The sequence below is a fragment of the Melospiza melodia genome, chromosome 3 (genome assembly GCF_035770615.1).
Source record: "Melospiza melodia melodia isolate bMelMel2 chromosome 3, bMelMel2.pri, whole genome shotgun sequence".
NCBI lineage: Eukaryota > Metazoa > Chordata > Aves > Passeriformes > Passerellidae > Melospiza > Melospiza melodia.
In genome coordinates, this window is record NC_086196.1 from 23,923,098 (window position 1) to 23,937,967 (window position 14,870).

General features: G+C 45.6%; 1 protein-coding gene across 3 annotated transcripts in view; it reads right to left on the reverse strand.

Moving 5' to 3' along the window:
• Positions 1-6,415, reverse strand: part of FYN (FYN proto-oncogene, Src family tyrosine kinase) — a 138,675-nt gene extending 132,260 nt beyond the window's left edge. For 2 of the 3 annotated variants that reach the window (XM_063151021.1, XM_063151020.1), the window contains exon 1: positions 6,322-6,415. The gene's annotated coding sequence lies outside the window, so the exon portion shown is untranslated. The remainder of the gene's footprint in view (positions 1-6,321) is intronic. The other variant, XM_063151022.1, reaches the window with a different exon arrangement.
• Between the last annotated feature and the right edge of the window lie 8,455 nt (positions 6,416-14,870).

The window sequence follows — 14,870 nt, forward strand, 5'->3', positions numbered from 1 at the left end:
AGCTGTCTTTTTTGTAAGTGGTACAGCTGCAAGTCAAAGATCAACGTTACGCAAAGTGCTCTTTCACACACAGGTTGATCAAAAACAAGGGAGGTTGAAAGGTCTTTATTCATACAATAAAAAGCCTTCAAATGAATGTTAAAGTTTATTTGTTAAAAAAACAGCAAAACCAAAAGACCCAACCCCACCCCCAACAAGTAAAATAATTGAAATTGTAAAGTAAAAGGATGCTAGGAATCACCAGACAGGCCACTAGGGAACTGTCATGGAATAATAAAGTTTTTCTTTAAAAAAGCACAAACCTGAATGGGCATTTAAGATTAATCTTCATTTTCACAGGCTGTTTAACTTCTCTGTATAGAGAATATAGCAAATTTAGACCTGCCATGATTGAGATTATCTGGCAAAAATATTTTCTACTTGGACTATACCAAAAAGACTTGAGCACTATTTTGGTCAGATCTGTTAACAGAGGAAAACTGGAGCCAAGAGGAAAAGGACAATTTTAAACAGAGAAGATATTTCATGTAAGCCAAGCCAATCATTTGAGGTTTCCTCCTTACTCCTCCCAAAATCACTAAAACAAGAGTTATTTTCATGTTAAAATGGTGCCAAACACTTCTTTTCTGTTAAAGCAAATGTCCTCAATCATACACACACAAGGGCAGCTTCCTCTGCCTGCTTCAGCCAGCTCTTCCCTCCGCCTGTTCAATGTCCCTCCACCCTGCTACTCCTCCCCTTCTTCATACATTGTCCTGGTGCCATTACCATCACTTTCAGCTTCAAAACACTTTCCAAATTCACCACTGTTTTACTTACACTTTGGTGAATAAAACTGTACTTTCCAAGCATTTATGGAAGCTTCAGTACTGATGGTACAATTTGTCTGAAATGTAAGGTCTCAGTTTCAGGTTATAACTGTCCTTACAGAGCCAAAGCTTTAGATGTTGATCTGTCTTTTAGAGCTCCCAGAGCCGCTGCAAGGGAGCTTGGAGGATGTGCAGATGATCTTCCAGAGGCCATGCCAAGAGCTGGGAAGCACAGTGAGCCATGTGAGGTGCAGTCTTTCTGTTCAGGGCTGGTTGGTGCTAGTGCCTTTGTTTTGGGGAGAGCAGACTAGCTGCTCTCACAGCACAGGATTCAGTACTATTAAAAGTGTCTCTGGCTCCTCTGAGGAGCTCTGACTGGCATCCTTTGTACGTCAAAGCACTGAACACATCACTCACAGCCGCTTCCCAACATCCCTCCTTTCTGGTTGTAGCCACAGGGAACCTAAAGCAGGATGGAACAAAGAATTTCCCTAGGCCAGAAAAGGCCTCCAGTCATTGTTGCCTCCTAAAAAATCCACCAAAACAGAGCAAAACAAATAAGCACAGAAGGGTCACCTTCCCCTTTCTCATCAAAACATTCTCACATTGCTGCTGCCTTGTAGAGTTCACCACATTAAACCACATCTCAGTACGATGAACATCAATGAACTTGCTCTAAAAATTTAGGTTTCTGCCTTAAGCAAGAAGGACTTATTACTCACAGATACTTTAAAAAATTATAGTGTGGGAGAGGCAACTTTCAGAACTGCAAGACTTCTCTGAATCAGGAGAAGCTGGGCAGGAAAATGTGGGCTAACCTCTCCCCATAGCACCTTGTCACAACCAACATCATCCATTCAAACTGGGATGTCTTTGATACAAAAAAGGAGCTGCATCTTAGGAAGGGCAAGTTTAAAATTAATCTGCTGTCTTCATCCCTCTTGGAAAAAAGATTTAACCCGGACCATGTAATTCAAATCAGTTGATACTGCCAGGCTATCTTTTTGATAGCTTTTTCAGATTAAAAACATTAATTCAAATTCATGGTATACAAGGAATAGAGCTGGTCAAGAAAAATCGGACAGTCATTTTCTGCCAGATGATTTAGTTCTATCGACACCTTAAAGCTCTATAAAACTGCTGCTGATTTTATACTCCAGTAAAAAGTCAAGGTGTCAGAGGTTCTATTTTGCTCCAAACAGGTGGCAGTATTTTGAGTTGAAATCCTTGCTTTCACAGCAAGTTACCATTTAGAACAGTCAGAAGCAAGATGAGGCATCATGTTTTGACTGACTTGAAATAATATGATTTTTCACCTCCCCCAGTAAAAGCAGTGATACCGTTCAATTTTGTTTCCGTTCCAAGTGAACTAAAGTTCCAAAAAAGCCCTACAAAATGCGATTGTTTTCCTGCAGCCAGTGGCAAGGACAGCAACAGGGTACTGCAACGCCTGTAAGGTCAGGCCTGTTCCCAGTTTCAGGGCTCAAGGACACCTCCCACGGACAGGTTTCACCTGACCACTGTCAAAGCAGGAGGCAGACTGCCTGCCCGAAACCAGAGCCCTGCCCGCGGCAGCAGGCGAGGCTGCCCTGGAGCACAGCGCTAACGGGGCTCTCGCTGCCCAAGGAGAGCCACACACACCCCGCGTGCACCCAAACAGCTTCAGCCTTTCATGTTTCATCTGCACCTGCCATTCCTCTGTCTGCAACTCAGGCACTAAGGGCAAAACCCATGGCAGGATGCAAATGCTAGAAATCCCAGTTCTTCTACACCTGCATGTTTATCGTCTACTGAAATGCAAAGCTGGCTGGGGTTTTTTGTTTGTTTGTTTGTGTTTTGTAATTTGTCAGGGGGTTTTGGTGTGTTTTCTTTTTTTAATATATATATAAATTATTGCTACCTCACCAAAATTTTTAGCCTCTAATAGCTAACCTTAAGCCACCATGGTACAAGTGAGACACCCAGCAGGCAGGCAGATGCAGCCCTGAAGTTTCAGCTCCTTCTGAGGTGAACGATGCAGCCCTGAAGTTTCAGCTCCTGAGGTGAACGATGCAGCCCTGGAGTTTCAGCTCCTTCTGAGGCACTTGGCACTGGGTGGCCCTGGCAGCATTTCCCTGGCTGCTGGGAACTCAGCTCTGAGGTGCACAGTGCATTCAGCACGGCACAGCAAGCAGCCGCATCCCTGGTTCAGGAGAGCCACGTCTCCAGGGATCACAGCTCAGGGTGCTCCTCACGGAGGCACGCAAACGCTTTTGTGGGTTTCGCCTCAAGTAAATGGCTGACTTGCACAATACAGATCCGTGGGCCTTTTGTCACCAAAGGAATCCTTAATTGCTGGATTTCAATGAGACTGCTCGGGTGAACCAGATTTGTCGGTTCAAGTCCTGGTTTTGGAGTAATGGGTCAAAGGGACTTGTGAAGACACTTCTGCGGGAGCTGCAGGGGTGGGAGAGGGCCAGGAGTTACTGGTTTTCTCCCCCTGAAAGGAAGGTCACTTTGACAATACACACTGCCGGCAGCAGACTTGCCCATAAAGCAAATTACAAAGCACTGCCCATGACACAAACAAACACCATTATTATACATTCAAAGTAGTGCCCAAACTGAATTAAGCAGAACTTTACAGAACAAGTTTGAATCAAATATTAATGTGCACCCCAGAGAGAAGGACGAAGGGAAAGCACATGCCTCCAGCTCTTTTTCTCCCTGAAGTAAAAAGCACAGTAATGCAGCAAGACAGAAGAGTGAAGGTGCTGGTTAAATAAAAGTAATTGGGCATAAGATGAAAAACAGCTCTATACTTTGCTTTACACAATTAAACATATGATACTGTAGATGTACCATATTACCATATTACAGTGTGAAATCATCACAAATGTGCTGGGCAGTTTTCACTCACCTTGGCCACAATTTTATTACACTGTAAATCAGTGCTGATGACACCATGTCCAGATTAGTGTATTCAGCTAAGCCACAGGGCCAGTGCTCACAGAGGCCCTCATCATATCAGACTCCACTCATGATTTCAGATGACATCATTTAGCTATTTCACATGAAGGTATTGTGGAATCTGTTGTAGTCTGTCAAAAATAAAAAGTTCCTCAGCAATGTTTTTCTTACTCATATGAATACTCATTTTCTTACTCAACAGAAATTTACCACGGGGTCCTAACTTTCAAAGACACTTGTTAAAATGATTAATATCCAACTTCTTTACACCACCTTATTCATTTCTGGCTTACACTGACTGCCATGCTCATATGCCAAAGCCATTTGTCCCTCACTGAAGACATGTATTTACTCAACACCAAAATAATTTCCAGAGAAGGCTGTTCAGAGTTTTATACTTAACTGGAATTTTATGCCACTGTGTTTTTCACCAGCAGGCAACACAGAGTTTCTGAAATAACATGCCTGAAGCATAAACCACAAAACACCACAGCCAGTGGCCTACCATCAGACAACTTTGTATTGAAAATTGTTTCTTTTGCCAAAGACAAGCCATGCAGATGAGGCAGTAATTTGTTGGAGGTGGAGTGTAAGGATGCTTACAGGCACCCTCTAAGAAGCATTTGAACATTTCAACAGATCTGCAGCCTACTATCAACAAAATACAAATTTCTGAAGCATTAATTAGGCAATCTTTCTCTTTTTCATCAAAATTATAACTTTATGGGGTAAAAAGGGCTCAAGAAGGAACTCAATGTTTTTTCACGAGAGATATAATTTTAAAATTGTTCTTATATTGTGAAAAGACACTGACCTACTGACATCCATCAAGTGCTACTAGTTTTCTGAGTACACACATCAAGGTGCTGAAAACTCCTGAACCACTGGGGCAAAAGTAACAACCTTTCCACTTTAGCAATACTAAATAAATGTGCAACTGTAAAAATGAACTGTAGCCCCTCCAGTTTCCCACTGGGTCAAGCAGTGGGTACAGTGGATGTAACTGAGAAGTTGGAGATGTTGCCTTCCCTCCCTTCCCACTCTGGTATTTTTCTTCTGCACTCCTTTGTTCACTTAACAGGACTTTGTTTGAAGTGTGTTTTTACTCCTTCACTGCATGACCAACCCACACAGTCAGAAGACAGGCTTATAAAAACCACAGATCTCCAGCAGGGAGCTCAACGGTGGGTGTAATATTGGACACAGCTCTCCATTCATCACGCACATTCTCTGGATTTCAAGTTGACAGTGTCCCTTTAGCTTACTGTTCCTCCTCATGGGAGACCAGGTGAGTCAACCCTAATGAAAACACTTCCTCCACCAGCATATAAACAAACAGATCTTCACCTGCAACTGTTCTCAGCTTCCAGAACGCTAGTTAGAAACACATCAAGACAAAAAGAAAAAAAGGAAAAAAGTAAAAGAAAAAAGAAAAGAAAACAAAAAGGGGTGTGGGAAGGAGATACTAAAAAGTGTTACAGCTGCAGGGATGGTGGAAGGAAGGATGTGGGAGTTAAGGAGGTTGTATACAAGGAGGAAAATGACAAGGTCTCAAAGGCGTTCCCAGTCTTGTGCATTTCAAAAGCCCGGTCCGCCCTGGTCACTCGTTATTTAGCGTTTTAAGAATCAGAGCATATCAGAGTGACGGATGAGCAACTGCAGAGGGCTGTTTTCCACTCAGCCCAAACCTTCTCCACCAGCACCTACTCAGCGCTGCCCTCCCCGTCACTGCTGAAGGGACCGAGGTACCATGGGCTTGTCCCCACAAAGTGACCCCTTCCCTGGCCAGCCCTCTCCCAGCGCTCACGCACACGCAGAACCCACAGAGAGCAGAAACCGGGCGAGATCCCGAGGAAGCAGAGGCCAAACCGAGCATTATTAAGGAGGTCGGGCGACACGTACACCGTGGCTCTGCAGACGCAGCAAAACGCTGGCACCCATGGTGTGGCGTTTGGTATCTCTCCCTAATCTCAAATGTAGCTGAAAAGGAACTGGCACCAGATCAGCGGCCTCGTCTGGGAAGGAACAGAGAGGCTCTAGGGGAGACACAAGAAACAAGCCTCTTTTCACATCCTACCACCCTTGGGCATTTTGTGCGTCCCTTCTTTCTTCCCTGAAAGAGGCCTTTGTCACAGACGCGCAAATCCTATACGATTTATTTCAGAGGGAGAGAAGGTCTTTTTATTTATTCCTCCCCCCTCCCCTTTTTCGCAGTTCGGCGACAACAAATACGTCCCTGTGCTGCGCCCCCTCCCCTCTCCCCGGCCGGCGCCCTCGGGGGCGGGGGGCAGCGGCACCGCGACCCCCGAGCACGCAGGGGCTGCCCCGGCCCTGCCCGCGCTGCGGCCGCGGGGTCCGCGTGTTCCTGCGTGGGGGAGACCCGCAGCAGCGCGGCCGCCTCCCCTCGCCGGGAGCCCCCGCACCCCGCCAGCGCTCGGGCGCACAAAGGAAACAGACCCGCCGCAGCATGCATCCATCCATCCATCCATCCATCCATCCATCCATCCATCCTTGCATGCATGCATGCATCCCCCCGCCCCCGCTGCTCCGGCCCCTCCGTTACCTGAGGCGGCTCGGCTTGGCTCGGCTCAGCTCAGCGCAGCGCGGGGCCGGGGCGGCGCCGCCGCACTCGCATCCTCCTCGCTCCGCTCCTCCGCCGGCTGCCCCCGCCCGCCCGCAGCGAGGGGCGCCGCTCCGGGCGCCGCTGCCTCTCCCGGGGCGGACGCGCTGCGCCGAGCCGCGGCCGGGCGCGGAGGCGGCGGCTCCGTGAGGCGGCACAGCCGCAGCCTGGGCAGGGATGAGCTCTCACGGGCTGTCCGCGCTGCCGCTGCTGCCTCGCCTCGCCTCCGCTCCGCTCCGCCCGGGCGAGCGCGGCTCGGGCGCTCCCTCCCTCCCGCCGGGGCTCTGACAGATGGCGCAACCGCAGCGCCGCCGCCGCCGCCGCCCGGCCCCGCTCGGAGCCGGCACCCCCCGCCCGCCTCGCCCCTCCGCGGGGGCGGCCCCTGACTGACAGCGGCGGCGGCCAATGGCGGGGCGCGGCCCGCAGCAGCCGCCACTCTGATTGGCGGGCGGCGGGGGAGGCGGGGCGCGCGGCCGCGGGCGGGCAGCGCCCACCGACGCCCCCGAGCAGCGGCCGCCGCTCCGGGCACCCGGCGCGGCCGTGACGGAGGCGGACCAGGGCTGGGAAAGGAAGGGAAGGGGGCGAGGAGGAGGGAGAAGGAAGGAGAGGAGGGGTTGCCGCTCCGTGTCGGGGTTCGCGGCCGGCAGCTGCCAGCGCCGGAGCGGTTCGCGATGCTCCGAGCGCCGCTGGGGCGCCTCGGGAGGAGAAGGGAGGAGTGAGCTGAACGTCTCAACATCCCCGATGAATGGGAGAACAATCTTAAGCAGATTATGCGTCTTTGTGAAAGACGACGGCTTGTTTTACTACTATGGTTTGTTTTTTATCCGTAATTCTTGAAATTGGCAATAGTGGGTGATAAGGCGACGGCGGGAATGAAATACGCGGAGGTTTTCCAGAGTTATGGTTTTATTCCATTTTCCACATTTAATCACGGAGTGCTCAGCCGGCTGTTTTGGGAGCAGCGTCAGTCCCACGAAGCTGGTCTGTCAGGGTGTAGCTGCTGCCCCTCAGCGCGGCTGGGCTTCGGTCCTGGCTGCAGCCAAAGATGTGCGGGCAGCCCTGTCCCCAGTCACGGGCACCCTGCTCCACAGGCAGGGCATTGGAACAGCTCTCTGCACACTTTGTTCCCTTCAGCTTCTCAGCAACGCCGTAAATGCTCCCAGCGTTTCTCAAGGTGTTGCATCCACCTCCCACGCCCGCTGAAAGCCCCGCAAGCTCCAGCTTCAGGTCCTGTCCCCAGCACCGCCCTGTCTGTGACCCTGAGTGCTCCCATGCCGACAGATTGGCACATCTCACTGTCACTTGTCTCCTAGGCTTGGAAAGATCTTCTGCCTTAGGACTGCAGATATTGCAGTCTAGGCTTCAACAAGAACAGGGGAGACATACAAAATACAAAAACAGAGGGAGAGAAACTTAATTAACTATGTTGAAATAGCAAAGAGAACTATAACACAAGTTTTCAATAAATGAGGTTTACATTTCTCTCCCACTTCTTGGATTTAATTTTTGTATGCTGGTATTTAACCAGAGAATTATGTCATCTTGGTAATTTGATTTCCTGATGAAATTATGGTTTTACAAGTTCAAATATAAACTTGTTTCTTATCAAGATGTCTACAGCTGAGTGCTCAGAACAAAAGAGGTTTTCCCCTCTCTGTCTGGGTGACTATGTAAGTTGTGTGTAGGTGACTCTTGATCATTACATTTCAGGACCTGAGTTTGTTTCACAAGTTCACATAAAGAACTTGGAGAAGATGGGGAATTCCGAAATAAAATGTCACTTATGTCACTTCTCATTTTAAACCTCACTGTAGATGTACAAAGAAACGAGTCTTTCAGGCTTCCAGGTAGCTATTTTTGTTTCCATCCTAATCCTTCTATGCATATTGGGGTTTTTTTAATAATTTATTTTACCATGTAAAAGGTATAATCAACACAAGAGTAGAAATGTATAGATCAGCTGAATAAACAACCTTTGATTTTCTTCCTGTGGGATGAAAACTGCAGCTCGGTGGAGGGGTGTGATGATGCCTTCCCAGAAACACGCACTGGGATCCTGATGCTGTAGACTTTGGGGAGCTGAGGCTGCAGCCCTTGGGCCAGCACAGGGACCAGTTCATGCAGAACAGAACTTCAGCTGGCCAGAGCAGTCTGGAGGCAGAGCAGATTTATGGACTTCCAGCTTGGAGACTATCAGGACTGCAAATGGTGTCTTAATACTCTGGGATCCTCAGCGGAGAGCCAGCATGTGGCTCTAGGGAAAGGGGCATTTTTGCATGCCTTGTTTGCCTTTTCTATGGGTTTGTACACAATCTTACCTCCCCACAAGACAACAGAGGTTTCTTAGGGACCTTAAGCACCTTGGAAAATAATTAATCAGATATTCTTTCTGCAAATCTACAGGACAGAAATGCACTTAATTTTCTAGTCAAAGAATCTCTGTCTGAAATTTGAATGCTCTTGCTCTGAATGAAAACTAGAATGGCACAAAGAAAAAAAAAAAAAAAAACAACTGAAACAGACAAAAACCTACTTGACACTCTTTTTTGAGCCGAACTAGAAAGTAACCAACTAATCAATGAAATCAGACCAAAGCAACATCACACAGCAGCCACAGGACTGCTGTAAGCCTGGGCAGACAGACTGGCTCAGCAGCATGTCATTGAAAGTCTGATTCTGAGCTAACGTAGCTGAAGAGGAGCAAGGTGTGGAGCCAGGAATCGAGTGCTGGCAGTGGCATGGGCAGCACAGGAGGAAGCCTTGGTTTTTCCCTTTAGGGTACCTGCACTTCCCTTAGGATCACAAAGCTGCTGTGAGTTCCTGCAGCCCCAGTGGCAGAGGAGAGATGTGCTGGAGCGTTCCCTGTGTGTGAGCCAAGCCCACATGTCCCCACAGCAGCTCCTCCTCACACAAGTCTTGTTCTTCAATACTCATCACTATGGTTTGACTGTATTGATATTTGCCTTCAGGAATCACCCAGAAAACCCAACAGACATACTCCCAGTTAAGCAGAAGAAATAATTAGATTTACCTACATAACACAGGAACAGTTCTTTATACCCTCCTCTTATTCTGTCAACTTTTCTAAATACCCTAACCTTTAAGTGTTTTCTCCCACCTTTGTCTGTGTAGCCTTCCTCCTCATGCCAAACTATTTTCTCCTTTCTCCAACCTCACTTTAAAACACTTATTCATTAAAATCTTGAAATAATGTCCATTGAAATGCTGCTTCTCCATCAGTCATTTTCATGGAAATACTGTCAAAACCTTAAATGTGCAATCACATGTGCTAAACAATGTGGTGTCAAGATTTTCTCCTCTCCTTCCTATTCCCTGCTCCTATCTTCCTATAGTGATACATGGCTTCTCACAGCAATATGAAAATGACAGAGTCTGATTAGGATTTATTGATATCAATGATTTAGCATCTGGGAGTACAGGGTAGCAGTCCCAAAATGACACACAAGTGTCTTTTAGACTTGTCAATGGGCAAGAAGTCAGTGACAGCTATCATGAACGTATGCTGAATAAATAATGTCCACAGTTTTCAGTGAAAGGTAATATTTTGAGAAGCCAAACATGCTCACAGCTGTAACAGCAAGGAAATGTAAAAGCAGCTCTTTTGTAGAACAGGGCAGGACATCAGTTTCCTTGGTTGTGTCAAGCCACTCTTGGTAAAAGTAGGCTGACTGTCAGGAATAACCATCAGAATTATTTGCTGGATACTTCTGGGCCATAACTTGTAGAAGTCAGATCCTAAGAACTTGTATTTTAAAAGATCCCCAAAGTATTAAATGTTATAGTGTCTTTATTTTTTCTTTTTTTTTTTTAATTAATAACAAATGTTATTATTGAGATTACCTTTCATAAGGATTAACAAACATCATGCTTAAATTCTTCATTCAAACCAATGCACTAGTCACAGACTGATAGGTCACTAATCTGCTTCACCATTTTATCTTCTGTCTTACACTTCCTCCCTTTTTGCATTGCTAACTTGGCAACACTTCCATTTGTTTTGGTTTTGGCTGGGTGTATTTTACCAGCCTGTCATGTATAGCATATTATAAATAATTACGGAGTAGTGGCGGGGGGAAAGGGATCTGAACTTGCCTACACTATTTTAGGAGGCTGACAGTATTTGCCTCAAACATCCCACTGTATTTTCGGGAGGTGCTTCAGCTGGAGAGTGCTAAATGGGTCTTGCTGACTCACAGGTGATTTCTGCCAGGGAATGCTGAGGTGACAGGTCTGCCTCCCTGGGGACAACATCTCTGAGGTGTGAACAGCAACCTGGAAGCAGAAGGGGAGGTCTGAACTGAGCTCTTCCTCATGCTCATCAGCAATAGTCACACTAATACACAGAAGCTGAAAGAAGGGTATTGGCAGGGATAGGAAAAGAGCACTTTGACATTTGTGTGTTAGGTAGATCATTTGTGGGAGCAAGTAGACAGGAGAAACATCATCACCTTATATCTTTAAGGAATAAACCAAAGAGGCCTTTCTTATTGCTGTAGAGGGTCTAATCTCAAACATTTACATTCATATAAGCCTGCTTTTCTAACTGTCTCAGAATATTCCAAACCCAACAATTAGAAGAGCTGTTTCCTCAGACACTACACAGACATTTTGCAAAACCAGCAAAGCAGGTGTTAAACTGTAAGAACAGCATCTTCAAATGGCATCATGCATTTTCTAAAAGTCAAATTTCCGTGTTTATAAGTTCCAGATGTGTTTGCACTCTCTGTGGCTACACATGGACATGGGGGATAAAACAGACATGGGACAACCTTAGGAAATCCAGAAATAGCATAAAAATATTAAAGCCATTTTTCATAACTTCCAGATTTATTAGAAGTCACATACTACTCAAGTCAGAAAAAGAATTCTTACTCTTATTTTACGTACTCAAATAAACAGTTTAAATTCTCTGGAAGTTGGTAAAAGGCATTGACTTTCAGTAAAAATATTTTTTAAATGACAGAGAGGAGCCTGTGGGATAAGAACAGTAATTTGTTGCATTTATAATCCAGCCAAGGAACATAGCAGTTCTCTTCTTGGGATGGGATATTTTCAAAGATACAGGAAGCAGTGTGTATATTACATCACATAATTTTGTAGACATGAAGAACAGATAATATGCTTAAAGATGTGCCACTGTCCTCCTTCTGCTGTCAGCACTAGCCCTCTGCTGAGCATCAGAGGATGCTGGAAAGGCTGGCTTCCTACAGCAGAATAAAGCCCAAGTTTATCCTTAAATACTACTTTCTTCATTTATTTGTAGACACCAACACCATAGTAGATGCACTGATAAACTGCAGGTATATTTCCAGGAAATAGGCCCCCATAGGGCATTGTGATTCCCAGAAGTATACAGTTTTATTAAAAAAAAAATAGAAGTATACAGTTTCTTGTCTGTCACTGTCTCCAAGCCACACTGTGTAACAGAACTAACACATTAATCTTCAGGTCTAAAATGTCAGCACATGCTAAGAACTAAATGAGTCCGTGAGGATACTCAGATTATCCGAGGGGGCACTTTGGCTATAGTGCTTCCATTCCCAGGATACAAAATGGGGACAAAAATGTCTTCTTACTTGTGCAGCCTAAAGATTAATTACTATTTGTGAAGAATTATAAATATTCTGAGCAGGCTGTACTGCAGAAGCATGAAGAAAATTAGTAATACTCTTTCCATTGTGGGGCTGAATTTTTGCACAGTGCCACCTCCTGAATATGAGGAGAGGCATATTTCTATTTTCTCTCTAATCCTTTTGGCCATTACGTCACCAAATGAGTCAGGATCATCTCAAAAAAATAAAACTATTCATGTTCCTGTGACTAACTGCTGCATGCACTCAGGGAGGCTACAGCAAGGTTATGTAAACTGTCCCAGTTCTGGCACTACCCAACTGTTGAACTCTTGACCTTCCACTTCTCGTGTTCTTTTAATCTATTTTTGGGTGTGATTTCCCAGTTTTCTTGGTTTGTTGGGTTTTTTTTTGGTTGGTGTTTATTTTTTTTTTTAAACTCTAATGGTAAAACAACCCAGAGATCTGTCAGCTGGAAGTTGTCTGGTTCCATGTGTATCGTCAGCAATGACATATGTTAATGAGCTTATTAGAGGGTTGGGAGAGTCCTTTGGTTGCCTGCCCTCCTCCTCCTGGAGGCTGCAGTTGCCACCCAGAAGCAGGGGGCTGTCCCTGTCTGCCTGGGACAATTATTAGGAAGGTACAAAGTACACATTTGAGCAGCGAATTTCCAGCTGTCTGGTGACAGGGAGTGCTGGTGGGTGTTCCCACAGTTTGGGGTGGGGGCTGAGCTTCTCCCAGATTGTCTTACATGCCTTCTTTCCCAAATCTGCCCCTTTCTACTCGGGCTCACGGAGGCTGTGTTCTCTCTAGTGCCCCATCTGTTCGTCCCTGTCACACACCAACAGCCTTGATGCACTGTTTTACTGACAGTAACCTCTTTCTAATGAGATGCTGACTTGTGGACGGGATTCCAAGCAAGCATTAATAAGATTTGCATTTGCTTTCAGCTTATTAATCAGAGCCTCTTCCGCTGGTGTTATCTCCAAGGAAAACACATCCTAGCCAGCAGTGTGCTCATCGAGCTCTTTACCCACACTGTGTCTGCTGGCACCTGCAAATGGATGTGATTCAGTGTGAACCTCCCACAGAGCAGCCTTCACCTTGCTGTCATCACCTTGGCAGCACCATGGAATGCTGTTGTGGAGCTGCAGTAATGCCACTGCCCTCCTTTTCCATCATTCTCACCTCTTGTAGTATTTTTGAACAGACTATTTTGTTGACAATGCCAAAGTGAACCAGTGCCCTCATCGGCTTATTTTCTAACTGGGAGTCTTTATTGCTTGGCAATTGCAATTGCATCTGTCATTAGGGATGAATTCTGGATCATTCAGCTAAAGAAAAAGCAATAATCATGGCACTGTGCCATAGCTGCCTGTATACAGATGACCATGCTCATCATTTGGACATTCCCTAGCTGCACTGGAAAACAGATACAGGATGTAGTGAAGCCAGGCAGAGGGAGGAATGAAATAAACGTGGCCACACTGCCCTCTGAGATGCACAGCCGCTGACCTGTCTTCACCCAAGAGCAGAACTAAAAACTTTCTAAGGCTGTTTCTACCCAAAAAGGGGATCTGCTGAGTCTGGAACAGATTACCATTTTGCTGAACTGTTCAAAGCTCCTTTGATTATCAAATCTTAAAGTACCTAAATAAGAGATTGTTCCTCAATGAGCCTCCCACAGCTGGAGCTGCATGCAAGGGTGAGGAGCAGTGTCCCATGTCAATGCAAGATTTAAAATGAACCAGACCCAGAATTGTTAATCCACTAGCAGAAGAGAGAAAACACAGAAAAGTACCCATACGAATGCAAAACCCAAATGCACAGAGGCAAAATCTAGACAAACAAAATTAAAAGGGCAAAATGAATAATCTGAGGAATAATAAAGGTCTCTCTGCACACAGACTTTGTATACAGTATTCATGGAAAGAGAAGTCATTGAGATTAAATGTACTGATAAAAGCAATAATACAAAATAACATTGTCAGGCAGGCAGGAAGTGAGACCAAGAGTCAGATTTTGCAGACACGTGTTATTAATGTGGTGCAGGGGCATGGAAACAGGAATGATGCTGTAAACCTCAGAAAACCTAATGATATGAATGCAAGGTAGAATCAAAAAACCTGTTCTGAGATAAAACCCCACGATGCAAACTCAAAAAACCCCTCAGGAAATCAAATGCAAAAGAAGCAGTAGGGTAGTAGGAAATATGTGAAGGGATAAGATTTCAGTCTTGTCTGAGAGAAAAACTCAGTCAACCAAAATCCTGTAGTGATGATAGGAAGGTATAAAATTCAATCTGCCAGCATTGCTCTGAGTCCCTTGCAGGTGAGGTCAACAGGTCATGGTGTCACTGTGTCAATGACTGTACCAGCTCAGGCAGGATAAGCATCTTCTGTCACACAGATCACATCGACTCTGTGCATGAGCATTTTGCTGCACCCTTCTCTTACACCCTTTTCCTACCAGGAACAGCAGGATGTTCTTTTTTCTTTTTCTTTTTTTTTTTTTTTTTTTTTTTTTTTTTTTTTTTTGATATCCATGCTTCACTTCAGTGTTTATTTCATTTGAGAACTAAGAATGTTTGGCTGGTAATCAAGCTCCCTTTTCCCAAGAGTGCCTTTTGGGTGTTGCTGAAGCACGTATGTAAGTGTGCTTCCACTTTCCCTGGATGAGGAAAAGCTCAGCAAGCATAGCAGCCAGGACAGGACAGCTGGAGCTCATGACTAAATACCTTCCTGGATGAGGATTACTTGCTTTATAATAAAGTATACTTGCTTTGGAGGAGCAGGATGATTCCCAGTGCTTCATGGCTAACTGTGGTAATGTTAAAAGCACCCAGGTAAGTCGAATTGCTCCTCTGCAAGATTATAGACCTTATCTAGATACAGAAAGTTG